We start from the raw sequence: 26450 nt of genomic DNA, 5'->3' as shown, positions 1-26450 counted from the left end.
TAGGAGCACAAAACAAAGACAACACCCTTTGAACCACACACCCTCCTATATGGTGTAGTTTGCTGCCCATGCACATAAGCACTTCAGTGCCAGACATGGTGTATTAAGTGCTATACAAATACTGCAAAACAGTAAAATGCAATATTTAGTATTTGTGCATCACCAAGACTTGTTTTGATCTTATTAATATCACTGTTTCCATCACACGTCAGAATTACAAAACAAAATGTGCTTTATTTGCGCTTTCATAACTGCCGATTAAAAGCTACTAAAATGCTGTAATGTGCTGCTGCACATGTGGGAAGTCCTTCACAAAGACTGACTGGTTACCTTTCAGTGACTTATAGCTGTATTTTAAATGAAACGGGTACTAATGAGGTGAAACTTTTGTGCCAACAATGCTAATATGCAAAAAAAGATAAAAAATGAAGGAATACTATCACAAAATGTGCCGCATTGAACCGTATAATTTGTGTTTTCTTGATGCATAATTTTGTCAACCTTGCTTAACAGTTTGTCTCTCCCCTACTGCACAATTCGAATGACTCTGCTAGCACCCCAGCGATAATGCCACATTGTTGACTTTACAAAATGCTCTCACTTTGCAATCAAAGAAAGAAAGGTAAACAACATCTCCACCTTCAAATTTGTCACAATACACAGCCTGGCATTTACACTCAGTCTTTGAACATGCGGCAAATGTAACAAGATAAAAAGGCATTTTTATTGTGCCTTCACCTTCTGAACGTCAGCAGTATTTAAAACTATTTGACTGTATCCATTCAACTGTGAATGCAGTTTGTTTTGTTTCATAAATACTGTGCTAGCTGCCTTGGCCATTTAGTGGGGGGCCAAAGAATAATATAGACTGGCCCGGCCCTCAAATTCCCCAGTGGCTACAGCACTGCGTTACACCTTTTGGAATTGAAGGTGTCTGATTGTCCAAGTTTACCCCTACATTCGGCAGACTCTACTGCCCAAATTAATAACTCATGGGCTCATAGTAGTGCAAGCGAATACACAATTGCTGATTAAACATATAATTGGTTTCCTGAGATCTATTGCTGCTCATTGGAGGTTGTATTGTATATCTAGAACAAGATGCCCAGCACATGGGATTCCTGCTGACTCTCAGACAAGACATATTGCAATGTAAAGCGTTATTGAGCACATTCATGACTCAGTATGACACTGGCATACATGTACCTACAGGTCGCCTTCAGAATGTCTATGGAAGTTGTGTTTTTTTCCTCTGACCAGGGGCGACTGGTGTTTATGAGCATGAGAGGCATTGCCCTGCCACCTTCGGGGGAGATGCAGAGTAGCTGAAAAGAAATTACTGCTCCAAAACAGTGTGCGGAATCTCCTGGGTGAACTCTAGTGAACTTTGCAGATTGTAGTGTTGCTCTTGGTATGTCACTGCTGCTACGGGTGATCTTATTGTGCATTACCATAGCTAAGGATGTTTAATTGCTGCCCCTGGCTCTGTGACCCCTTTTGGTAAGCCCCTTTATCACGTGGGCTAGATGTAATTAATACAGGAGGCTGCAGGGCGGGGTAGGGACTCCCTAGCCAGCCCCTGCATTGAACCTGCTGAACCGTTACCAGCCTGGAGTGGCAATTAGCGCAAGTCCGCCACATGCAAGCGCTGCTACCTGTGCTCACAAGTACACCAAACAACACTACACTGGCGATGAGTGTGTTGCCTGTCGGCTCCCTGATGCTGCAGCAGCTGCGCACCTGCTGACTACGGTGGACGGTGCTCATGGCATGTGCACTTGAGGTTCGTGACCTCAGTGTGAGGCACCAACGTGTCAGGGCACACCACCTTGCACATGCACCCTATACTTTAAAGTGCTGGAGCACGGTAGTGGTGACGACGATAGAGACCTGTGGCACCTCAGCACGTCATGAAAGGTAAATTTCAAACCACCATAGCGTAAAATCCCGCTCAATAGATGCGCAGGTCTATGTGGCGGTGGAAGGCCAGGGCATGCTGCTAGTGTGGCGAACTACCGTTCCAGAGGGTAGGTCCACAGTTTGGACCATCGACAAAACTTGTCTATCTGAGTCCTAGGAACGTGCTTCCCAGGGGGCCCTTTCTCATTTTGGGGAAGGGTGACCTGATGTAACCAGTGTACTTTAATGTAAGTTACCGGTCTCTCTACCCTAATAGAGGTGGTTTATTTGTTCTTTTTGTTTTTTGAAGAGGTGATTTTTTTGTTGGTCCTGATGAAGCGTCAATGGATCCGGATGGACCGATAGACGCGAAACATGTTGACCTGTTCCTAAAGGCCCCATATAAAAAAAAATTGTTGGGCGTCCTTAGAGATTGTATCTTGTGAAAGTCTTATGAGCATGATACTCTACACATGACTTTCATTGTTTGCTTTTAATCTTGGTCTTCATCTTCATTACACTGATTAAAATTCTGATGGTTTCTGTTAAGATGAATAACCAATTTTAACCAGTTTTTTTACCTCTCCTTTGCACTGGTGCTTGAATTGAAGCATCTTGGACTGTACAGTAAAGTTTACCAGTCACAACAATATGGTCTAGAGCCCCCCTGGTGGGGTGTCCACCAGGCATTGCAGCACCAGCCTGGTGTGGAGCACTTCCCGATGATGATACTAGTCATCCATTGTGATGCTTGAGGGCTCTCGCTCCTGAGACCAGTGGTCCCTTAGATTTTATTGGAACTGTGTACTTTATATATTTGATTATAGTTTGGGAGATCGTACACTGGACCACATAACCTGCAGGTCCCTCCCCCCGTTTTTTTGAGAAAGAAATAACCCTCCACACTGACCGTCATTGCACCTGGTCGTACTCAGACACATATGCATTGCATTCCACCTGAGGCCTCAAGTAGAAAAGGAGTTAGATAAGCTTGAAGCCACCAGCATAATAGTGAAAGTAACCCTGTATGTGTCCCCAACAGTGGTAGCGAGGAAACCCAAATAGGGGAATGAGGTGAGGATAAGCGTGGACAAGCACCTACCCAATGTCGCAATCAAAAGGGAGAGACACCTAAAACCCACAGTAGACAAACTGATCCGTGAGCTGAGTGGGACCAGTTGGTTCTCCAAACTAGACATGCTCAGGCTATGATCAATTGGTCCTCATCAAAGTATCAGGCTACATCACAATATTTTCGACTCATTTTGAGCTGAGGCACTACAAAAGGCTAAATTTCGGCATTCCAAGTGCAGTTGAAGTGTTCCAGAATGTCATACATGAGCTCCTCGCTGATCTCCCCAGGTTCACAAATGTCAGTGATGACATTCCAGTATTTGCAAAGGACATACCGGAACACCATGTGAGACTCAGAAAAGTGCTAAGAAGGATTCAAGACTTAGGGTTCACCTTGCATCAAAACAAGTGTGAATACTTACAGCCCAAGCTCCATTTCTATGGGCATGTGTTCTCAGCGGAAGGAGTGGCACCTGACCTAGACAATGCACGAGACATCAAGGAAGCACTACCCCTAACAACAGTGATGGAAATGTGCAGCTTCTTAGGCATGGTACACTATTGTGGCTGTTTTATCAAAGACCTCACAACGGTAACTCACCAAATCAGATATCCCATGGTGCTGGGGTCCCGAGCAGGAATCTGCCTTCCAAAAAAACAAGGATGCTCTGTCAGCTGAAACAAATCTAGCCTACTTTGACCCACGGAAAGACACCACAGTTGCTGTGGATGCAGAACCCAAAGGGCTAGGAGCCATGTTGATGCAACAACAAGGTGAAGAGGACTGGGCCCCCATAGCTTTTGTGAGTAGGTTTCTCACCCCAAAAGAGAAAAGGTATTCTCAAATCGAGAAAGAAGCTATCCACTGGGGGTGCATCTTTACGTGTATGGCAACCAGTTCATTGTTACTACCCCTTGATGGATGAGCATGGAGAAGAACTAGTAAGATTGTGCTTGTGGTGTCAAGTATTGGGCGAGATGAATCCACCGGCCCCAGTAGTAACGGAGAAGGGGCCTCAAGAACCATGGGTATCTGCCAGTCTGGACTTTGGAACTCTCCCAGACAGAAGGCATACCATGTTACTCCAAATATCCTGAAGCGGAGATTCTCCTATCTCTCAGTGCAGGAGACATCATACCGAAGATAGAGAAAGTCATGGCCACCCATGGTTTGCTTAAGGAACTAAAAAGCAACAGTGGCCCACCATTCCAGCACCAAGAGATGGCCTGCTATCTCAGATCGCTTGGGATCGCTCACAGGAGAATCAAACCCTGTTGGCCTCAAGCCAGTGGGGAAATTGAGAGATTTATGAGGACTCTCAACAAAGTGATCAGGATTGCTTCCGCTAGCCAGCAACCTCCTGAGTTGGCCATCTATACATTCATGCGGGACTGCCACCAAACTCTGCAATCCACTACCAGGAGTGCCTCGCCACATATCTCCACGGGTAGAGGAGTGGTGGACTCTATCCCTCATCACCCTCTCTGGGTCCCCAAACCTGTTGATGACAAGCAGACCTATGAGCGAAGAAAGAGGGCTATTGATCAAGCCAGCCACATCTGGCGTGCCAGTGTATCTGATCTACAAGCGGGAGACCAGGTATTGATTAGAGATAGATACCCAGGAAGCAAATTCTGATTAGCATTTGAGCATCACCCTTGGACCATTGTCCATCGCCATGGTATTGCAAATCACTGCCCACCAAGGGACCAAGGAGATCACGCAGATCATCTCCGCCTTCAAAAGGTTCCACTCCTGTTCTCCTCGCCCCAAGGGAAGAAATTACCATGATTTTCTGACTGTCAATCCTGATGGTTCCTCTGCTTTCGACTGCAGTGATCACCTTTTGCCAGAGACTGCAGATCTTGAATCTGACCCTGTTTTACCTGCTGAGAAGAATAAGGTTGTGGTCGTGTGATCCACATGACAGCCATGCCTCCCACACCAAGTATGAACTCCATGGGAATCCTGTACCTTCCACCAAACTGAGAGAAACATGTGGTGTAGTATGTTTGTTGTCCCGGACCAGGTAATATTTTGGATCATCAAGCCTGATTGCTGCTGAGCACCGTTCTGGTTACCTCTGACTTATTCCATCCAATAATGAGGTTTGTTTGTGTTCCTGTGAATTTACTGTGTCTAAAATGACTGTGGGAGTGTTATTTTACCTACATGATGTTGCCATGTTGTAATACTGTTTTGGGGAGGAATGTAGTGTCGAACCTCCTACGTCACTGCAGCGACGGTGAGTGCATTGTCCATTACCATAGTTGGGGATGTTTAATTTCCACTCCCAGGTCTGTGACCCCTTTTGGTAAGCCCCATTATCATGTGTGCTAGATGTAATAAATATTGGAGGCTGCAGGGTGGGGCAGGGACTCCCTGGCCAGCCTGTGCACTGAACCTGCTGAACCGTCACCAGCCTCCGAGTGGTTATTAGTGCCAGGCCACCACATGCAAGCGCTGCTACCCTGCTCACAAGTAGAACCCAACAACACTATACAGATTTCCTACTGCGCAAGTGCCAACTGGGCGAGGTTTTCTTTGACCTGCAGTGCCAAGCTACATCAGTGACATCATAGGAGAGGGTGTGCTGGATTAGAATGGCTGGGAACAGTGACAGTGAGAGGAGGCGGCAAAGCTCCATTCACTTCAATGGCTGGGGTTGGGCAAGGCCGATGAGGACAAGGAGGGAGTGGGTGGCAACAGTCATCACAGAGGGGCAGGCTGTAGGCGAGGTCAGGGGGCTACTCTCCTTTCATTAACACATGTTTAGTACATCATTTGCTTTCACTTTGAAAAATACATTATGGGGTTGAGGACAGAAAGCTCATTAACTGAACTCTGCAGCGACCCAAGAGAAGGGAGGAGCCAGCTACAGACAACAATTGTACTAGTGGACTAAGAGATAAGTGTGCAGTCAAGCTTCTGCTTAAGGTGGATCGTTCCCACCCCCACCACTCCCCTTTTTAGCAGCTACAGTGGGGTGGGGTTCTTGATGGGCCTTTGCAGCTCCACAGACAAAGACTCATAATTAACTTGGGTGAGTGAAAGGAAGGATGGATGGATGTATGAATGTATGAAATGGTGGATGGTCAGATGCACTGATGAATGTATGAAAGGATTGATGTAAGAGTGAAACGGGGAGAGGGTGTATGAGTGAAAGCAAGGATGGATGGATAGGTGAAAGTGTGAATGGATAGAGGGGTGAAAGGATGGATCTAGGATGATGAGAGAAAGGATGGATGGATGGAAGGATGCGTGAAAGAATGGATGGATGAGTGGAAGTGTAAAAGGCTGGATGTGTGGATGAATGGAGTGGAAAATATAGATTTATGAGCAAAAGGAAGGATGAGTGAAAGGATGGATGTAAAGATGGACGAGTAAAACAATGATTTGATGAGTGAAAGACAGGGTAGATGAATGTCTGGAAGAAAGCATCAATGAATAAGTGATAGTGTGAATTGATGGATGGATGAATAGATGGATAGATAAATGAGTGAGTGGATGGATGGCTGAGTGAAAGGGTAAATAGAGGGATGTATGAGTGGATGGATGGAAGGATGGATGGATGGATGGGTCGAAGGGTGGATAGATGGGTGTAAAGATGGATGACTAAGTGAAAGCGTGGCTAGATGGATGAGCCAAAGAGAGGATGATGGATTGATGGAGTGAAAGGGTGGATGGATGCGTGAAAGGATGGATGGATTATTGAAAGGATGGAAGAATGGATGGATGATAGGGGGAGTGAAAAAATGAAAGGATGGATGATTGTGTGGATGGATTGGTTTGATGGATTGGTGTCTGGGGACCAATAGCAGCTCTTCTTTATGGGCTCCACAGCTACACTACACCCTCCTTGTTTTGTGGTCCATTTTTTCTTGGCATAATAAAAATAAAATGCAGACCCACTCCGAGATACTGTTCAGAGCTGGCGAAATCCCAGCACCGTGTGCATGTCTGTGTGACTGTGCGTGAGTTAAAGTGAGAGAGAGAGTCAGTGAAAGAGTGAGTCGGAGTGAGTGAGAATGAGTGATAGTAAGGGGGCGTATGTGTGAGAATGAGTAAGTGAGTGAAGGAGAATGACTGAGTGTTACTGTGTGTGGGACTGAGTGAATCACAGTAAGACTGAGTAATTCAGAATGAGTGGGACTGAGTGAGACAGTGGGTCAGAAGAGAATAAGTAAGATTGCATGAATTAGTGAGACAGAGTGATACTGAGTGAGTCAAACTGAGATAGCGGGTTATTTACAAGAGGCCTGTGCTGCTGGAGTGTCACTTTTTTTAGATGCTCTGGTGGCGCGGGACTCGTAATCATTTTTAAGAGGCGACACACAGTCACCCTGCGTGGCTTTGCATGGCCTCATAGATATGGAGTAAGGCAAGGCAGTGCAAAGCACTGCGTTGCTTTACTCTGCATTAAGGAGGTGTACCATGGGCGTTGTGGTGAGTGTTCCCACACAACGCCCATGGATTTTGATGCTGCCCTAGATTTACAAAGTCACGTAAACCTGGGGCTGCGCCAAAACCATATCCCTCTCCAGAGCAGGCGTAACGAGGAGAAATGTTTTCATTTCCCCTTGGTTTTTCCTCTTTACATGTGTGCTGCATTTTTAGCACACATAGAACGAGGAAAACACCTCCATGGATTGTTTTTGTGCAGGAACGTTTCCTGCCAACAACACAGACACCCTTGCACATTGGCGCTAGGCACCAAATTGTGGCTGAAAAGATGGGAATGGATGGTATCTCGGAGATATGGTGCATTCCTGCCCTTTCGATTTGGCATAGGGCAGCGCAGCAAAAAGACTTGCAGCGCTGCCCTTTGTCAAATCTTTGTAAATGAGGGCCTTAGTTTAAGAAAGTGTGAGAGAACCCTTCAAGAAGAAGTTCATTAGATTTAGAGCCAAGTATTACGCCCCACCAATCTTAAAGGTCACCAGCCACCATCACTGTTGACAGCTATTTTTGTAACAGCACAGCGTGTTGTACTTTTCAAAGAGCTCCTTGTTTATAATTGTTACACCTGACCCTTATTTCGTTGCCATTGCAAAAATTAAATTAACCTAGAAAAACATTTAACTGCTAAGCAAAGCACTGTGGGTATATAAACATACTTCTCTGGTTACATTTGCCCTGTCAGCTTCGTTTTGACTCCTCTTTCCCCTAATCTTTCTGTCCCTCAGTGACTCTAGTTAGACCTATCACTTTAAAAAAAAACACATGTTGCGTAATTTGTAGATCATTCAGAAGTAATGTCCTTGCATGAATTATTTTCAAATGAATCACAATTATTGCATTTTTTAGCGTTTCATGCCGCGTCGAAAATAAATATTCTATTTTACAATATTAGATATTTTTGAGGACCTATTTTATGGAATTAGAAATGGAGCAGAGGCAGCCCTGCAGTTTCCTCACAGGGCCTCGTAATTAGGCCTGGGCTCGTAATTTCCACTATTTTGGTTACCATTGTTAATGGCAAAGTCTAAGATTACGCCATTAGTTCATGTTGCTTAATTAAGACTTGGTTCTTGTAAAAATTCCATGGTGTGAGCACAGGAAGAAAGCGAACAAGCAAAGCGTGAGCAGGTGTCCTTTGCGCCATGCACTGTTTCTGCTTTTTAATGCAAAATGCGTCCTCGTGCCAAACATAGAAACAAGGACGCCAAAAAATAGAGCAAAGTGTTGAAGCTAATATTTTGATTAATTTCTCACACTTTTTGTGTGCTTCACATAATTTCTACAAAGGAAATTATGCGAATTCTGCCCAAGCATTCTAATACCCCGAATCTGTGCTTTTCCCATTTAAAAATGGTACTTGCTTTTTTGTTTTGAGCTGGGGGAAGCAAACCACTAGTAACAGACTGGAGCACAGCAGCTCCTGTCCATGTTTTGACTGCTGGGCCTAGCCCTTTTTGCAGGGTAATTAATCCCCAGTCTTTTTGCCTCCTTCCTCTTATTTTTTCTGACCTGTTTTTGTTGGCTTTAAACTCTGGGCACTTTACCACTGCTTACCAGTGCTAAAGTGTGTATGCTCTCCATGTAAATTGTATTGGTGATTGGTTTATCCATGATTCGCCTATTTGATTTACTAGTAAGTTCCTAGTAAAGTGCACTAGATGTGCCTAGGGCCTGTAAATCAAATGCTACCAGTGGGCCTGCATCACTGATTGTGCCACCCACATAAGTAGCCCTGTAAACATGGCTCAGACCTGCCACTGCGTCCGTGTGCAATTTTAAACTGCCAATTTAACTTGGCAAGTGTACCCACTTGCCAGGCCCAGACCTTCCTATAGGAAAGTACCATCTTGCCTGGCATGTTACCCCCATATTTCACTGTACATATGTTGTTTTAGTGTATGTGTCACTGGGACCCTGCCAGCCAGGGCCCCAGTGCTCATAAGTGTGCCCTGTATGTGCTCCCTGTGTGATGACTAACTGTCTCACTGAGGCTCTGCTAACCAGAACCTCAGTGGTTATGCTCTCTCTGCTTTCTAAATTGTCACTAAACAGGCTAGTGACCAATTTCACCAATTCACATTGGCATATTGGAACACCCTTATAATTCCCTAGTATATGGTACTGAGGTACCCAGGGTATTTGGGGTTCCAGGAGATCCCTATGGGCTGCAGCATTTCTTTTGCCAGCCATAGGGAGCTCTGGCAATTCTTTCACAGGACTGTCGCTGCAGCCTGAGTGAAATAACGTCCACGTTATTTCACAGCCATTTACCACTGCACTTAAGTAACTTATAAGTCACCTATATGTCTAACCTTCACCTGGTGAAGGTTGGGTGCTAAGTTACTTAGTGTGTGGGCACCCTGGCACAAGCCAAGATGTGCCCACATCGTTCAGGGCAAATTCCCCAGACTTTGTGAGTGCGGGGACACCATTTCACGCGTGCACTATACATAGGTCACTACCTATGTATAGCGTCACAATGGTAACTCCGAACATGGCCATGTAACATGTCTAAGATCATGGAATTGTCTCCCCAATGCCATTTTGGCATTGGGGAGACAATTCCATGATCCCCGAGTCTCTAGCACAGACCCGGGTACTGCCAAACTACCTGTCCCAAAGTTTCACTGCAGCTGCTGCTGCCAACCCCTCAGACAGGTTTCTGCCCTCCTGGGGTCCAGCCAGGCCTGGCCCAGGAAGGCAGAACAAAGGACTTCCTCAGAGAGAGGGTGTTACACCCTCTCCCATTGGAAAAAGGTGTCAGGGCTGGGGAGGAGTAGCCTCCCCCAGCCTCTGGAAATGCTTTGATGGGCACAGATGGTGCCCATCTCTGTATAAGCCAGTCTACACCGGTTCAGGGATCCCCCAGCCCTGCTCTGGTGCAAAACTGGACAAAGGAAAGGGGAGTGACCACTCCCCTGACCTGCACCTCCCAGGGAAGGTGCCCAGAGCTCCTCCAGTGTGCCCCAGACCTCTGCCATCTTGGAAACAGAGGTGCTGCTGGCACACTTGACTGCTCTGAGTGGCCAGTGCCAGCAGGTGACGTCAGAGACTCCTTTTGATAGGCTCTTACCTGTGTTGCTAGCCTATCCTCCTTCCTAGGTAGCCAAACCTCCTTTTCTGGCTATTTAGGGTCTCTGCTTTGGGGAATTCTTTAGATAACGAATGCAAGAGCTCATCAGAGTTCCTCTGCATCTCTCTCTTCACCTTCTGCCAAAAGATCGACCGCTGACTGCTCAGGACGCCTGCAAAACCGCAACAAAGTAGCAAAGACGACTACTGCAACCTTGTATCGCTGATCCTGCCGCTTTCTCGCCTGTTTCCTGGTGGTGCATGCTCTGGGGGTAGCCTGCCTCCTTTCTCCACCAGGAGCTCTGAAGAAATCTCCTGTGGGTCGACGGAATCTTCCCCCTGCAACCGCAGGCAACAAAAGACTGCATCACCGGTCCTGTGGGTCCCCTCTCAGCACGACGAGCGTGGTCCCTGGAACTCAGCAACTCTGTTGAAGTGACTCCCACAGTCCAGTGACTCTTCAGTCCAAGTTTGGTGGAGGTAAGTCCTTGCCTCCCCACGCTAGACTGCATTGTTGGGTACCGCGTGATTTGCAGCTGCTCCGGCTCCTGTGCACTCTTCCAGTATTTATTTCGTGCACAGCCAAGCCTGGGTCCCCGACACTCTAACCTGCAGTGCACAACCTCCTGAGTTATCCTCCGGCGTTGTGGGACTCCCTTTTGTGTCTTCGGGTGGACTCCGGTTCACTCCTCTTCCAAGTGCCTGTTCTGATACTTCTGCAGGTGCTGCCTGCTTCTTTGAGGGCTCCCTGACTTGCTGGGCGCCCCCTCTGTCTCCTCATCCAAGTGGCGACATCCTGGTCCCTCCTGGCCCACAGCAGCATCCAAAACCCCTAACCGCGACCCTTGCAGCTAGCAAGGCTTGCTTGCGATCTTTCTGCGTGAGAACACCTCTGCAAGCTTCTTCACGACGTGGGACATCCATCCTCCAAAGGGGAAGTTTCTAGCCCTCTTCGTTCTTGCAGAATCCACAGCTTCTACCATCCGGTGGCAGCTTATTTGCACCCACAGCTGTCCTTTCCTGGGCATCTGCCCACTCTCGACTTTGTCGCGACTCTTGGACTTGGTCCCCTTGTTGCACAGGTACTCTCGGCCGGAAATCCACTTTGGTTGCATTGCTGGTGTTGGTCTTCCTTGCAGAATTCCCCTATCACAACTTCTGTGCTCTCTGGGGAATATAGATGCACTTTACACCTACTTTTCAGGTTCCTGGGGTGGGCTATTTTTCTAACCCTCACTGTTTTCTTACAGTTCCAGCGACCCTCTACAAGCTCACATAGGTTTGGGGTCCATTCGTGGTTCGCATTCCACTTTTGGGGTATATGGTTTGTGTTGCCCCTATACCTATGTGCTCCTATTGCAATCTACTGTAACTTTACATTGCTTGCATTACTTCCTTTTGCTATTACTGGATAGTTTTGGTATTGTGTACATATATATTGTGTATATTTGGCATCCTCATACTGAGGGTACTCACTGAGATACTTTTGGCATATTGTCATAAAAATAAAGTACCTTTCTTTTTAGTATATCTGTGTATTGTGTTTTCTTATGATATTGTGCATATGACACCAGTGGTATAGTAGGAGCTTTGCATGTCTCCTAGTTCAGCCTAAGCTGCTCTGCTATAGCTACCTTCTATCAGCCTAAGCTGCTAGAAACACCTCTTCTACACTAATAAGGGATAACTGGACCTAGTACAGAGTGTAAGTACCCCTTGGTACCCACTACAAGCCAGGCCAGCCTCCTACATTGGTTGTGCAGCGGTGGGATAAGTACTTGTAACTACTTACCACTTTGTCATTTTGTACTTTTCATAAGAGAATAATATACAAAACAAGTTCAGTGTATGTACACCTAACCAAAAAGTTTTGCTTTTCTTCTCTTACACTATCTATTAAGTGCTGAAAAGTACCTCTAAACTTTCAAAAAGTTTCTAAAAAGTTGAAAAGTTGTTTTTCTGTTTTGTTAAAAAGTCCTGAAACTTTTTCTCTCTTTTATCTGTCCCTAAACCTTTTCTATCATGTCTGATGTAGGAACTTCTACTAACTTGGTCAGCACAGCTTATGACCATCTTAACTGGAAGGGTTTAAGGAGTATCTGCATTGATAGAGGTTTAGTGGTGGGAAAGAATCCCTCTAAGGAATTATTGTCTAACATGCTTATTGAAAATGATAAGGCCTTAGCTGGCACTTCAATTGAGAAGTTAGGAGATAGCTCACACTCTGACTCAGGGGAGCCCCCAGTAAGAGTGCTAGAAGGTGACCTTCCTAACCTGCCCCTTAGCAGACCACCTAGCATAGCTGGTAGTAATGTGAGCTCACATCACAGTAGGGATGATTTTATTCCTGCAGGCCAGGTTGCCAGGGTGCCAACTGTTAGGGACAGGTCTCCCTCTGTTCATTCACATCATTCTATTCCCAACCCACCCACCCTGATGACAGACTGTTAGAAAGGGAACTCAATAGATTGAGAGTTGAAGAGTCCAGGCTGAAGCTTAAACAGCAACAGCTGGCTCTAGACAGGGAATCTCTAGACTTAGAAAAAGAGAGACAGAGGTTGGGGTTTGGACCCCATGGTGGCAGCAGCAGCAGCAGTATTCCTGATAGTAATCCTGTGAAAGAGCATGATTCTAGGAATCTGCATAAGATAGTTCCCCCTTACAAGGAGGGGGATGACATTAACAAGTGGTTTGCTGCACTTGAGAGGGCCTGTGTGGTACAGGGGGTCCCTCAAAGGCAGTGGGCTGCTATCCTATGGCTATCTTTCAGTGGAAAGGGTAGTGATAGACTCCTTACTGTGAAGGAAAGTGATGCCAATAATTTTACAGTTTTGAAGAATGCACTCTTGGATGGATTTGGCTTAACCACGGAACAATACAGGATTAAGTTCAGAGAAACCAGAAAAGAGTCCTCACAAGACTGGGTAGACTTTGTTGACTATTCAGTGAAGGCCTTGGAGGGGTGGTTACATGGCAGTAAAGTTTCTGACTATGAAAGCCTGTATAATCTGATCCTGAGAGAGCATATTCTGAATAACTGTGTGTCTGATTTGTTACACCAATATCTAGTGGACTCAGATCTGACCTCTCCCCAAGAATTGGGAAAGAAGGCAGACAAATGGGTCAGAACAAGAGTGAACAGAAAAGTTCATACAGGGGGTGACAAGGATGGCAAGAAGAAGGATGGTAAGTCTTCAGACAAGGGTGGGGACAAATCTAAAAATGAGTCTTCATCAGGCCCACAAAAACACTCTGGTGGGGGGGGTGGATCCAAATCCTCTTCTAATCAAGTAAAGAAACCATGGTGCTATTTATGTAAAGTAAAAGGCCATTGGACAACTGATGCCAGTTGTCCAAAGAAAAGCACCAAGCCTCCCACTACCACAACCCCTACTGCAACCTCTAGTGCCCCTAGTAATAGCAGTGGTGGTGGGAGCAAACCTACTAATAGCCAATCCAAGGGAGTAGCTGGGCTCACTTTTGGTAATTTAGTTGGGGTTGGTCTTGTTAGGGAGACCACAGAGGCGGTGTTAGTCTCTGAAGGTGCCATTGATTTGGCCATCTTGGTTGCTTGTCCCCTTAATATGGATAAATACAAGCAACTTCCCCTAATAAATGGAGTTGAGGTTCAGGCCTACAGGGACACAGGTGCCAGTGTTACCATGGTAATAGAGAAACTGGTACACCCTGAACAACACCTACTTGGTCACCAGTACCAAGTGACAGGCGCTCATAACAACACTCTTAGCCACCCCATGGCTGTTGTGAATCTCAACTGGGGTGGGGTTATTGGTCCAAAGAAAGTTGTGGTTGCCTCAGATTTACCTGTAGACTGTCTACTAGGGAACGATTTAGAGACATCAGCTTGGGCAGAAGTGGAGTTGGAGGCTCATGCAGCAATGCTGGGTATTCCTGGGCATATTTTTGCTTTAACCAGGGCTCAGGCCAAAAACCAAAAAGGACAGGGTGACTTGGATCCTGGAACAATGGACCAATTGCTCCCTAAAGCTAGGGTTAGTAAGGGTAAATCCCTACCCACTATCCCTCCCTCTACAGATGATTCTACTTCTGAGGAGGAAGAATTTCCCCCCTGTGCAGAACCTTCACCAGAGGAGCTGGAAGCAGACACTGCTGAGCTTTTGGGTGGAGGGGGGCCTGCCAGGGAGGAGCTGAGTGTGGCACAGCAAACCTGTCCCACATTAGAGGGTCTAAGACAGCAAGCTGTCAAACAGCAATATGGGGATGTCAGTGACTCACATAGAGTTTACTGGGAGGACAACCTCTTGTATACAGAGGCAAGGGACCCAAAACCTGGAGCAGCCAGGAGATTGGTCATTCCCCTGCAATACAGAGAGTTCCTCCTAACTCTGGCACACGACATTCCGTTGGCTGGACATTTGGGTCAAATTAAAACATGGGAAAGGCTTGTCCCCCTGTTTCATTGGCCTAGGATGTCAGAGGACACAAAAGACTTTTGTAAGTCCTGTGTGACCTACCAAGCCAGTGGCAAGACTGGTGGCCCCCCAAAGGCTCCCCTTATTCCACTGCCTGTGGTTGGGGTTCCCTTTGAAAGGGTAGGGGTTGACATAGTTGGCCCCCTTGACCCTCCTACTGCTTCAGGCAATAGGTTTATCTTGGTGGTAGTGGACCATGCCACAAGATATCCTGAAGCAATTCCTCTAAGGACCACTACAGCACCTGCAGTGGCAAAAGCCCGCCTGGGAATCTTTTCCAGAGTGGGTTTCCCAAAAGAGGTTGTATCAGACAGGGGTAGCAACTTTATGTCTGCATACATGAAGGCCATGTGGAAGGAATGTGGTGTAACGTACAAATTCACCACACCTTATCATCCACAAACAAATGGACTGGTAGAGAGGTTTAATAACACTCACAAAGGAATGATAATGGGACTCCCTGAAAAACTCAGGAGAAGATGGGATGTCCTGTTACCTTGCCTCCTTTTTGCTTATAGGGAGGTACCTCAGAAAGGAGTGGGCTTCAGCCCCTTTCAACTCCTATTTGGACACCCTGTAAGAGGTCCCCTAACACTTGTGAAGGAGGGTTGGGAACAACCTTTAAAAGATCCTAAGCAAGACATAGTGGACTATGTACTCGGCCTAAGATCCAGAATGGCTGAGTACATGAAAAAGGCCAGTAAAAACCTTCAGGCCAGCCAAGAGCTCCAAAAGCAATGGCATGACCAGAAGGCTGTTCTGATTCAGTACCAACCAGGACAGAAGGTGTGGATATTGGAGCCTGTGGCCCCAAGAGCACTCCAAGACAAATGGAGTGGACTCCACATCATTGTTGAAAAGAAGGGAGAAGTCACCTACTTGGTTGACTTGGGCACTGCCAGGAGTCTCCTTAGGGTGCTCCATGTCAATCGCCTAAAACCCTACTATGACAGGGCTGATTTCACCCTGCTCATGGCAACAGATGAAGGACAGGAAGAAGAGAGTGACCCTCTCCCTGATCTCTTCTCTTCCACAGAACAAGATTCTCTAGTGGAAGGTGTAGTTTTGGCAGACTGTCTTACTGCTGAGCAAAAAGACAACTGCATAAATCTCCTGGGTCAGTTCTCTGAACTCTTTTCTACTGTGCCAGGCACCACTTCTTGGTTTGAGCACACTATAGATACTGGAGACAGCATGCCTGTCAAAAGTAAGATCTATTGGCAGCCTGACCATGTCAGAGACTGCATAAAACAAGAAGTTCAGAAAATGCTTGAACTGGGAGTGGTTGAATATTCTGAAAGCCCATGGGCCTCTCCTGTGGTGCTGGTACCAAAGCCTCATTCCAAAGATGGAAAAAGGGAAATTAGGTTTTGTGTAGATTACAGAGGTCTTAACCAGGTAACTAAAACTGATGCTCATCCTATACCCAGGGCAGATGAGCTCATAGATACACTGGCCTCTGCCAAGTATCTAAGCACCTTTGATTTGACTGCAGGGTATTGGCAGATCAAGTTATCAGAGGATGCTAAAGCAAAAACTGCATTTTCGTCTATTGGAGGACACTACCAATTCACAGTAATGCCCTTTGGTTTGAAAAATGCACCTGCCACTTTTCAGAGGTTGGTGAATACAGTCCTGCAGGGGTTGGAGTCTTTTAGTGCAGCATATCTGGACGATATAGCTGTCTTTAGCTTAACCTGGGATGATCACCTGGTCCACCTGTGGAAAGTTTTGGAGGTCCTGCAAAAGGCAGGCCTCACTATCAAGGCTTCAAAGTGCCAGATAGGGCAGGGGAAAGTGGTTTATGTGGGACACATGGTAGGTGGAGAACAGATTGCACCACTTCAGGGGAAAATCCAAACTATCATGGATTGGGTTCCCCCTACAACTCAGACCCAGGTGAGGGCCTTCTTAGGCCTCACTGGGTATTACAGGAGGTTCATTAAGAACTATGGCTCCATTGCTGCCCCACTTAATGACCTCACCTCCAAGAAAATGCCTAAAAAGGTATTGTGGACAGCTAGCTGTCAAAAAGCTTTTGAGGAGCTGAAACAGGCCATGTGCACTGCACCTGTCCTAAAAAGCCCATGTTACTCCAAGAAATTCATTGTTCAAACTGATGCATCTGAATTAGGGGTAGGGGCAGTCTTATCACAACTCAATTCTGAGGGCCAGGATCAACCTGTTGCTTTTATCAGCAGGAGGTTGACCCCTAGAGAAAAGCGTTGGTCTGCCATAGAGAGGGAGGCCTTTGCTGTGGTCTGGGCACTGAAGAAGTTGCGGCCATACCTGTTTGGCACTCACTTCATTGTTCAGACAGACCACAAACCTCTACTTTGGCTAAAACAAATAAAAGGTGAAAACCCTAAATTGTTGAGGTGGTCCATATCTCTACAGGGAATGGACTATACAGTGGAACATAGACCTGGGAGTACCCACTCCAATGCAGATGGACTCTCCAGATATTTCCACTTAGACAATGAAGACTCATCAGGTCATGGCTAGTCTTATTGTCCTTCGTTTGGGGGGGGGTTGTGTAGGAAAGTACCATCTTGCCTGGCATGTTACCCCCATATTTCACTGTATATATGTTGTTTTAGTGTATGTGTCACTGGGACCCTGCCAGCCAGGGCCCCAGTGCTCATAAGTGGGCCGTGTATGTGTTCCCTGTGTGATGACTGTCTCACTGAGGCTCTGCTAACCAGAACCTCAGTGGTTATGCTCTCTCTGCTTTCTAAATTGTCACTAAACAGGCTAGTGACCAATTTCACCAATTCACATTGGCATACTGGAACACCCTTATAATTCCCTAGTATATGGTAATGAGGTACCCAGGGTATTGGGGTTCCAGGAGATCCCTATGGGTTGCAGCATTTCTTTTGCCAACCATAGGGAGCTCTGACAATTCTTACACAGGCCTGCCACTGCAGCCTGAGTGAAATAACGTCCACGTTATTTCACAGCCATTTACCACTGCACTTAAGTAACTTATAAGTCACCTATATGTCTAACCTTCACCTGGTAAAGGTTGGGTGCTAAGTTACTTAGTGTGTGGGCACCCTGGCACTAGCCAAGGTGCCCCCACATTGTTCAGGGCAAATTCCCAGGACTTTGTGAGTGCGGGGACACCATTTCACGCGTGCACTATACATAGGTCACTACCTATGTATAGCGTCACAATGGTAACTCCGAACATGGCCATGTAACATGTCTAAGATCATGGAATTGTCACCCCAATGCCATTCTGGCATTGGGGAGACAATTCCATGATCCCCCGAGTCTCTAGCACAGACCCGGGTACTGCCAAACTACCTTTCCCGGGGTTTCACTGCAGCTGCTGCCAACCCCTGAGGCAGGTTTCTGCCCTCCTGGGATCCAGCCAGGCCTGGTGTTACACCCTCTCCCTTTGGAAAAAGGTGTCAGGGCTGGGGAGGAGTAGCCTCCCCCAGCCTCTGGAGATGCTTTGATGGGCACAGATGGCGCCCATCTCTGCATAAGCCAGTCTACACCGGTTCAGGGATCCACCAGCCCTGCTCTGGCGCGAAACTGGACAAAGGAAAGGGGAGTGACCACTCCCCTGACCTGCACCTCCCAGGGGAGGTGCCCAGAGCTCCTCCAGTGTGCTCCAGACCTCTGCCATCTTGGAAACAGAGGTGCTGCTGGCACACTGGACTGCTCTGAGTGGCCAGTGCCATCAGGTGACGTCAGAGACTCCTTCTGATAGGCTGTTACCTGTGTTGCTAGCCTATCCTCCTTCCTAGGTAGCCAAACCTCCTTTTCTGGCTATTTAGGGTCTCTGCTTTGGGGAATTCTTTAGATAACGAATGCAAGAGCTCATCAGAGGTCCTCTGCATCTCTCTCTTCACCTTCTGCCAAAGGATCGACCGCTGACTGCTCAGGACGCCTGCAAAACCGCAACAAAGTAGCAAAGACGACTACTGCAACCTTGTATCGCTGATCCTGCCGCTTTCTCGCCTGTTTCCTGGTGGTGCATGCTCTGGGGGTAGCCTGCCTCCTTTCTCTACCAGGAGCTCTGAAGAAATCTCCCGTGGGTCGACGGAATCTTCCCCCTGCAACCGCAGGCAACAAAAGACTGCATCACCGGTCCTCTGGGTCCCCTCTCAGCACGGCGAGCGTGGTCCCTGGAACTCAGCAACTCTGTCCAAGTGACTCCCACAGTCCAGTGACTCTTCAGTCCAAGTTTGGTGGAGATAAGTCCTTGCCTCCCCACGCTAGACTGCATTGCTGGGTACTGCGTGATTTGCAGCTGCTCCGGCTCCTGTGCACAGGATTTCCTTCGTGCACAGCCAAGCCTGGGTCCCCGACACTCTAACCTGCAGTGCACAACCTCCTGAGTTGTCCTCCAGCATCGTGGGACTCCCTTTTGTGTCTTCGGGTGGACTCCGGTTCACTCCTCTTCCAAGTGCCTGTTCCGGTACTTCTGCGGGTGCTGCCTGCTTCTGTGAGGGCTCCCTGACTTGCTGGGCACCCCCTCTGTCTCCTCATCCAAGTGGCGACATCCTGGTCCCTCCTGGCCCACAGCAGCATCCAAAAACCCTAACCGTGACCCTTGCAGCTAGCAAGGCTTGTTTGCGGTCTTTCTGCGTGAGAACACCTCTGCAAGCTTCTCCATGACGTGGGACATCCATCCTCCAAAGGAGAAGTTTCTAGCCCTCTTCATTCTTGCAGAATCCACAGCTTCTATCATCCAGTGGCAGCTTCTTTGCACCCTCAGCTGGCATTTCCTGGGCATCTGCCCACTCTCGACTTTGTCGCGACTCTTGGACTTGGTCCCCTTGTTCCACAGGTACTCTCGCCCGGAAATCCACTTTGGTTGCATTGCTGGTGTTGGTCTTCCTTGCAGAATTCCCCTATCACGACTTCTGTGCTCTCTGGGGAATATAGGTGCACTTTACACCTACTTTTCAGGGTCTTGGGGTGGGCTATTTTTCTAACCCTCACTGTTTTCTTACAGTTCCAGCGACCATCTACAAGCTCACATAGGTTTGGGTTCGCATTCCACTTTTGGAGTATATGGTTTGTGTTGCCCCTATACCTATGTGCTCCTATTGCAATCTACTGTAACTTTACATTGCTTGCATTACTTCCTTTTGCTATTACTGCATAGTTTTGGTATTGTGTAAATATATCTTGTATATATTTGGCATCCTCATACTGAGGGTACTCACTGAGATACTTTTGGCATATTGTCATAAAAATAAAGTACCTTTATTTTTAGTACATCTGTGTATTGTGTTTTCTTATGATATTGTGCATATGACACCAGTGGTATAGTAGGAGCTTTGCATGTCTCCTAGTTCAGCCTAAGCTGCTCTGCTATAGCTACCTTCTATTAGCCTAAGCTGCTAGAAACACCTCTTCTACACTAATAAGGGATAACTGGACCTGGTACAGAGTGTAAGTACCCCTTGGTACCCACTACAAGCCAGGCCAGCCTCCTACACTTCCCTTTTTATACATGTAAGGCACCCCTAAGGTAGGCTCAAGGTAGCCCCGTGGGCAGGGTGTAGTGTATGTTAAAGGTGGGACATGCACTGATGTGTTTTACATGTCCTAACAGAGAAATACTGACACATTTGTTTTTCACTGTTGCAAGGCCTATCTCTCTCATAGGTGTACAATTGGGCTTCAGCCCCTTTGAGCTTTTGTACGGGCACCCTAATAGAAGACCTTTTGATTTGTTTAAAGAGGGTTGGGAGCAAGCTCCTGAAAAAGTCCTCCAGGAGTTTCCTTGTAAAGTGGTATACTATATACCCATGGCCTGTAAATTAAATGCTACTAGTGGGCCTGCAGCACTGATTGTGCCCCCCTCACTTAGGCAGCCTTGTAAACATGTCTCAGGCCTGCCACTGCAGAGCCTGTGTGTGCAGTCTCGCTGCCACCTCGACTTGGCATTCAAAACCTCTTGCCAAGCCTTAAACTCTCCTTCTCTTGCATACAAGTCACCCTTAAGGTAGGCCCTAAGTAGCCCACAGGACAGGGTGACATGTAAGTCAAATGCAGGACATTTACTTCTCAGTTTTACATGTCCGGGTGATGAAAAACTCTCAAAGTCACTTATCATTACTGTGAGGCCTGCCCCTCTCATAGGCCAGCATTGGGAATTCCTTAAAATACTTTTAAGCTGTAATTACTGATCAGAGAGGAGTACCTGTATTATGTTTAGTATCATTGGAATGGTAAAGATGAACCGTCTTTACTGGTAAAGTCTGATTTATTACTACTATTTTAAAAGTGCCACTTTTAGAAAGTGGGCATCTCTCTGCCCTCACTGTCCTGTGTGCCTACAGCCTCTCTCTGGTACATGTCTGACCTGGGAAAGGTGACAGCTACACTTGTGCATTCCCTTCAGACACCCACAACACAGGATACTTAACTGCTTCTGCATTCATCTGCATACTGAAGGGTGTTCCTGGGGAGGAGGTTGGGAAGGGCCTCCACTTACATTTCAAAGGAGTGTGGTCAGAGCCCACACAAAGGGGCTAATTACACCCTCCCCCCCACTGATAGTCTGGAGCCGGCGCCAAGCTAAAAGGGTGACCTGTGCACTTCACAGAAACCTTTTGAAATCATCCCCCACATTAGAGGCACTTTTTAGTACAAGTGCTGGGTCTCTGACTCACTAAAATCAGTACAGTTCTGTATTCAAGAAAACTCTGCTGGAGTAAAGACTACTGTGTGCTAGAATCACAACTCTGCCAGGATTGACTGTTCCCAGAAAATGCTGCTCTGCTTTGTTGTGCTCCCTTGTTGCCTGCGGATCTCTGCCCAGCATACCAAGGACTATACCAGAGTGACTCCAAGGGCTTGCTGGCTTGCCCCCTGTTCTTCCCCGATGTCATCAAAGACTTTGTGAGCGGCTAACTTGACTCTGCCGCACTGATCACCACAAGCTTCGTGGTCAACGTGTTTGGGATATGCCGCACGGTTTATCTAAGACCATCTGTCTACTTGGGAGCGCCTTTCTGTGTGATCAGCCCTGGGCAAAGTGTGGTGCCACATGCCATGTTTGTCCCCCTTCAGGAGAAGGGGAACATCCTTGCTGCCTTACTCCGCTGGGGAGCGCAACACGTTGCTGCACCCTATCCTCAACATCGGCGTAGCCCCGAGAACCTCACCGACGTTCGGAGTGCACATTTCCAACCCTCTCCGCTACAGGCAAAGAAGCTCTGCCCAATTGCCCAGAAATGGTAACGTGTTGTGCGTGCCTGCTGTCACCAGATCTACGAGAGGTGCTCCAGCCCAACTCCGCTTTCTGCTGCAACCTCATCACTTCCCAGGTATTTCCCTCTGTGTTGGGCCATGGCGGTACAATCCCAGATTCAATCTGGACCCACGGCGTAACATTGGTGATCAGCTGTGAGGATAGGACTTGTGTTTGTGCAATACCATAAAGTGATTCAGTGTTCATTGCAACTCTATACTTAGACCAATTTGAACTTATTCCTCCTGAATAGTGCAATTTTTGCCTGTACTGTACCAATTGTCATTTTTGATATTTCAACTCTCCCTAATCGGCCTTTTTGAATTTCTTTGCTAAATTAATGTCTCGCTCTGGAGAAGCCAGCAGTTTCAGTTATCAAATTTGAGCTGACAAGGTTGGAGTCTTACACTGTGCAACAGCTGAATGATTTCTGCAAGGACTTTCAAGTGTCTATAAGAGGTTTATCCAAGGAGGTGGAACTGCAGAAGGTTTTGAGGGTTTGAGTGAAGGCCCAGGTTGTAGGGGAAGACATCCAAGAGGAGGAGCAGGAAAGTCCTGAGGAGGATGGCCTGAATTTGGATTCCCATGAGGAATGGGAACCACCTGTGGAAAGGGCCCATAGCATGAGTGGTTTCAAGACCAGGGAGTAGGGTATCTTCCAGGAACCCGTCACCAGAGAAGCTGGCAGACAGGAAGGAGGAAAGGAAACTCAGGCTGGAGCATGCTAGGTTGGGACAGCCCCCTGAGGAAAATAATCTGGCTCCCTATAAGAAGAAGTTGGCCCATGAACTCAGTTTCAGAGACTTGGATATCAGAGCCCTGAAAGTGGGGTCCAGCAATGGAAATGGTGGTAGCATACCTACAGTGTCTTCAAGTGAGTCTAAAATCCATATTGCAAAAGATGTGGTACCCAGTACCAATGTGAGGGATGGCACGGATAGGTGGTTAGCAGTTTCTGAAGTGGCTTTAAGAATGCACAGGGTCCCGGAGGAGTTCTTGGGAGGTAGGCTTTGGCGGTACATGCCCCCGGTGGGGAGGGACACCCTTCTTACCTTAGAGGTGGAAGACGAGACCAACTTCCCTGCTATTGAAGCCATCTTAGTCAAGAAGTCTGGTCGGACACCTGACAAGTATAGGCAAAAGTTCAGGGCCAGTCGCAAACTCAACACACAAAACCTGGGTAGATTTTCTAGATTATGCTGGTAAGGCACTAAAGGTCTGGGTGAAGGGCAGCAATGTCAATGATTTTGATGGGTTGTACAGCTTGTTTTTGAAGGAGCATATGCTTGATAGCTGTTTTACAGAGCTGCTCCAACACCTGATGAATTGCAAGGGGGCAGACATCTGGGTGAGCACCAGAGTGTCCACAAAGATATCTGGAGAGGACTCCCATAAGTGTACTATGTGTTCTCACTGGAAGAAAGAGGGAGGAGATAAAAGAAGTAGTTCTCTAAAGGCCTCCAAAACAACTCACAAGGGAAAGGGTCTGGTTCTCATTCCCAATGTGCCCACCAGAAACAAAACTACTGTGGCAAAAGTCAGCAGCCCAGAACGCCCAAGTGCTTCAAGTGCGGCGAGTATGGACACTGCAAGGGAGAGCTCAAGTGTCTAAAAAAAGCACACCCTCCCACTGTAGATAAGAACCCAGGGGTGGATAGCATAGTGCTGGGGAGGAGTTTGTCCCAGTTAACTGGGGGAGTTTAGTGGGTTTATCCTAGTGTCCCAGGGTGACAGTGAGACGGTTTCTAAGATCCATATGCCATCAAATACTATCAGTATACGCAATGGGTCACCATCAATGGGGAAGGTGTTGGGGCTCTGAGGGACACACATGCCAGTATGACTATGGTAAGGAGTCAGCTGGTGACCCTAGAGCAGGTGATTCCCAATGCATTCCACCAAGTTGTGGTGGCTGACAACAGGGAGGGTCACTATCCAATGGTCCTCATTCCATTTGGAAATAGAGGGGAATTCAGGACTTCTGAAGGTTGCTGTGAGACCTGCCATGCCTGTGGACTGTTTGTTAGGTAATGACCTGGGGTCTTCTGCCTTGAAGGAGGTGGAACCCAAGGCTTAAGTGAAGATGTTGGGGTTAACTGATTTGGTCTGTGCTACCACAAAATCCATGGCTGCCCAGGATGGGAGTCAAGAAGGGCTGGAGCCTGGAACAGTGGCCGAGCCAGCTGCTAAAAAAGAGAAAGACGGGGGGCTTGGTAAACCAGCCCCTTAACGTACCCCTATTAAGATAGATGGGGCACCTGCTGTGGCCGCCCGGGTCCACTGAGGAGGGCACTGCTTCCCTTAGTGTCCTGCCTACACCTACTGACTGGCATCTGAAAGGAGGAACCACCAAGGAGGAGTTATGTAGGGCACAGAGAGAGAGTGTCCAATCCTTGAGGGCATGAGGCAACCAGACGAACCCAACTAGCAGGTGATGTATTTTGGAGCTATCACATTTACTTGGAGGTCAACTTCCTTTACAGTGAGCCTAAAGCTCCTGTGCATAGGACAACAAGGGCCCTGATAGTCCCGTAATGCTACAGGGCCTTCTGGAGCTGGCTAATGATATACCCCTGTCAAGACCTTTCCAAGGCTTGTCCCCCACTTTTATTGGCCTAAGATCAGGACATCCTCAGACACATTCTGCAGGACCTGTGTGACCAGCCAGGCCAGTGGGAAGACAGGGCAGAAGCTGGAACCCCCTGCCAGTCGTTAGCACCGTCTTTGAGGGTGTGGGTATCGACATTGTTGGGCCTATGGATCCCCGACCATTTATGGGCACAGGTTTTCCTGGTTCTGGGGATCATGCCACACAGTACACAGAGGCCATCCTTCTAAGGACCACCACTGCACCTGCAGTGACAACGGCCCTACTAGGGATTTTGTGCTGGGTAGGGTTCCCTAAGGATGTGATGTCTGACAGGGGTATCAACTTTATGTCTGCAGTCCATGTGTGGAGTGACTTACAAGTTGTCCACCCCTTTGCACCCCCAAACGAATGAGCTTGTTGAAAGGTTCAACAAGACCCTGAAAGGCATGATCGGAAGTCTGCCTAAGGAAAAAGTGGGATATCCTCTGCCCTGCCTGTTGTTTTCTTACAGGGAGGTACTGCAGAAGGAATTGGGCTTCAGCCCCTTTGAGCTTCTGTACGGGCACCCTGATAGAAGACCTTTTGATTTGTTTAAAGAGGGTTGGGAGCAAGCTCCTGAAAAAGTCCTCCAGGATGTAGTAAGCTACATGCTGGCCTTCTGTAACCAAATGGTTAAGTTGTGGAAGCAAGCTTCTGACAACTTCGAAGCCAGACAGACTGTAATGAAGGAGTGATATGACCAACATTCTACCACATTGGAATTCCAGCCTTGGCAGAAAGTGTTGGTGATGGAACCTGTGGCACTCCAGGATCACTGAATGGGGCCTTATGAGGTGAATGAGAAGAAGGTTAAGGCCACCTATGTGGTGGAGCTTAGAACTCCTAGGCAACCCCACCAGGTGCTTCATATCAATCGCCTCAAGCCACACTTTGAGAGGTCTGAGGTCACCATACTGCTGGTGAATGATGAAGCTGATGAGGAGGAGAGTGAACCTCTGCCTGACCTCTTGACTTCCAAGGAGAAGGATTGGTCTGTGGAAGGTGTGATCCTTTCCCCCACTCTGACTCCTGAACAGAGGAGGGACTGTTGCCAAGTATTGGAACAGTTCCCCTCTCTTTTCTCCCTTACTCCTGGGGGTACCTGTGCATCCATGATATGGACACAGGGGACAGCCTCCCTGTTAAGCACAAATCGTACAGGTTGTCGGATAAGGGAGGGCCAGCATCAGGAGTGAGGTCATTAAGAGGCTGGATTTGGGGGTGATAGAACCCTCCTGTAGCCCCTGGTCCAGTTCTGTGCTTCTGTTACCAAAAGCTGCCTCACTAGCTACCACACCTGAACTGAGGTTCTGTGTGTATTATAGAAGGCTCAGTTCTGTAACCAAAACTAATGATCATTCCATTCCACCAGGCTGATGAGCTTATTGACAGGTTGGGAGCTGCCAAGTACTTAAGTACCTTTGATCTTACATTAGGGTACTAGCAGATCGCCCTAACTGAAGGAGCCAAGGAGAGGTCAGCCTTCTCCACTTCAGAGAGCTGCTACCAGTTTAGAGTGATGCCCTTTGGTTTAAAAAACGCGTGTGCCACCTTGTGCTGGTGAACCAGGTACTTGCTGGGTTAGAGGCTTTCTCTGCTGCTTACTTGAATGACATAGGACCACCTATGTGACCT

Source organism: Pleurodeles waltl, chromosome 5 (assembly GCF_031143425.1).
Source record: "Pleurodeles waltl isolate 20211129_DDA chromosome 5, aPleWal1.hap1.20221129, whole genome shotgun sequence".
Lineage (NCBI taxonomy): Eukaryota > Metazoa > Chordata > Amphibia > Caudata > Salamandridae > Pleurodeles > Pleurodeles waltl.
Note: the sequence above shows the minus strand (reverse complement) of the source record.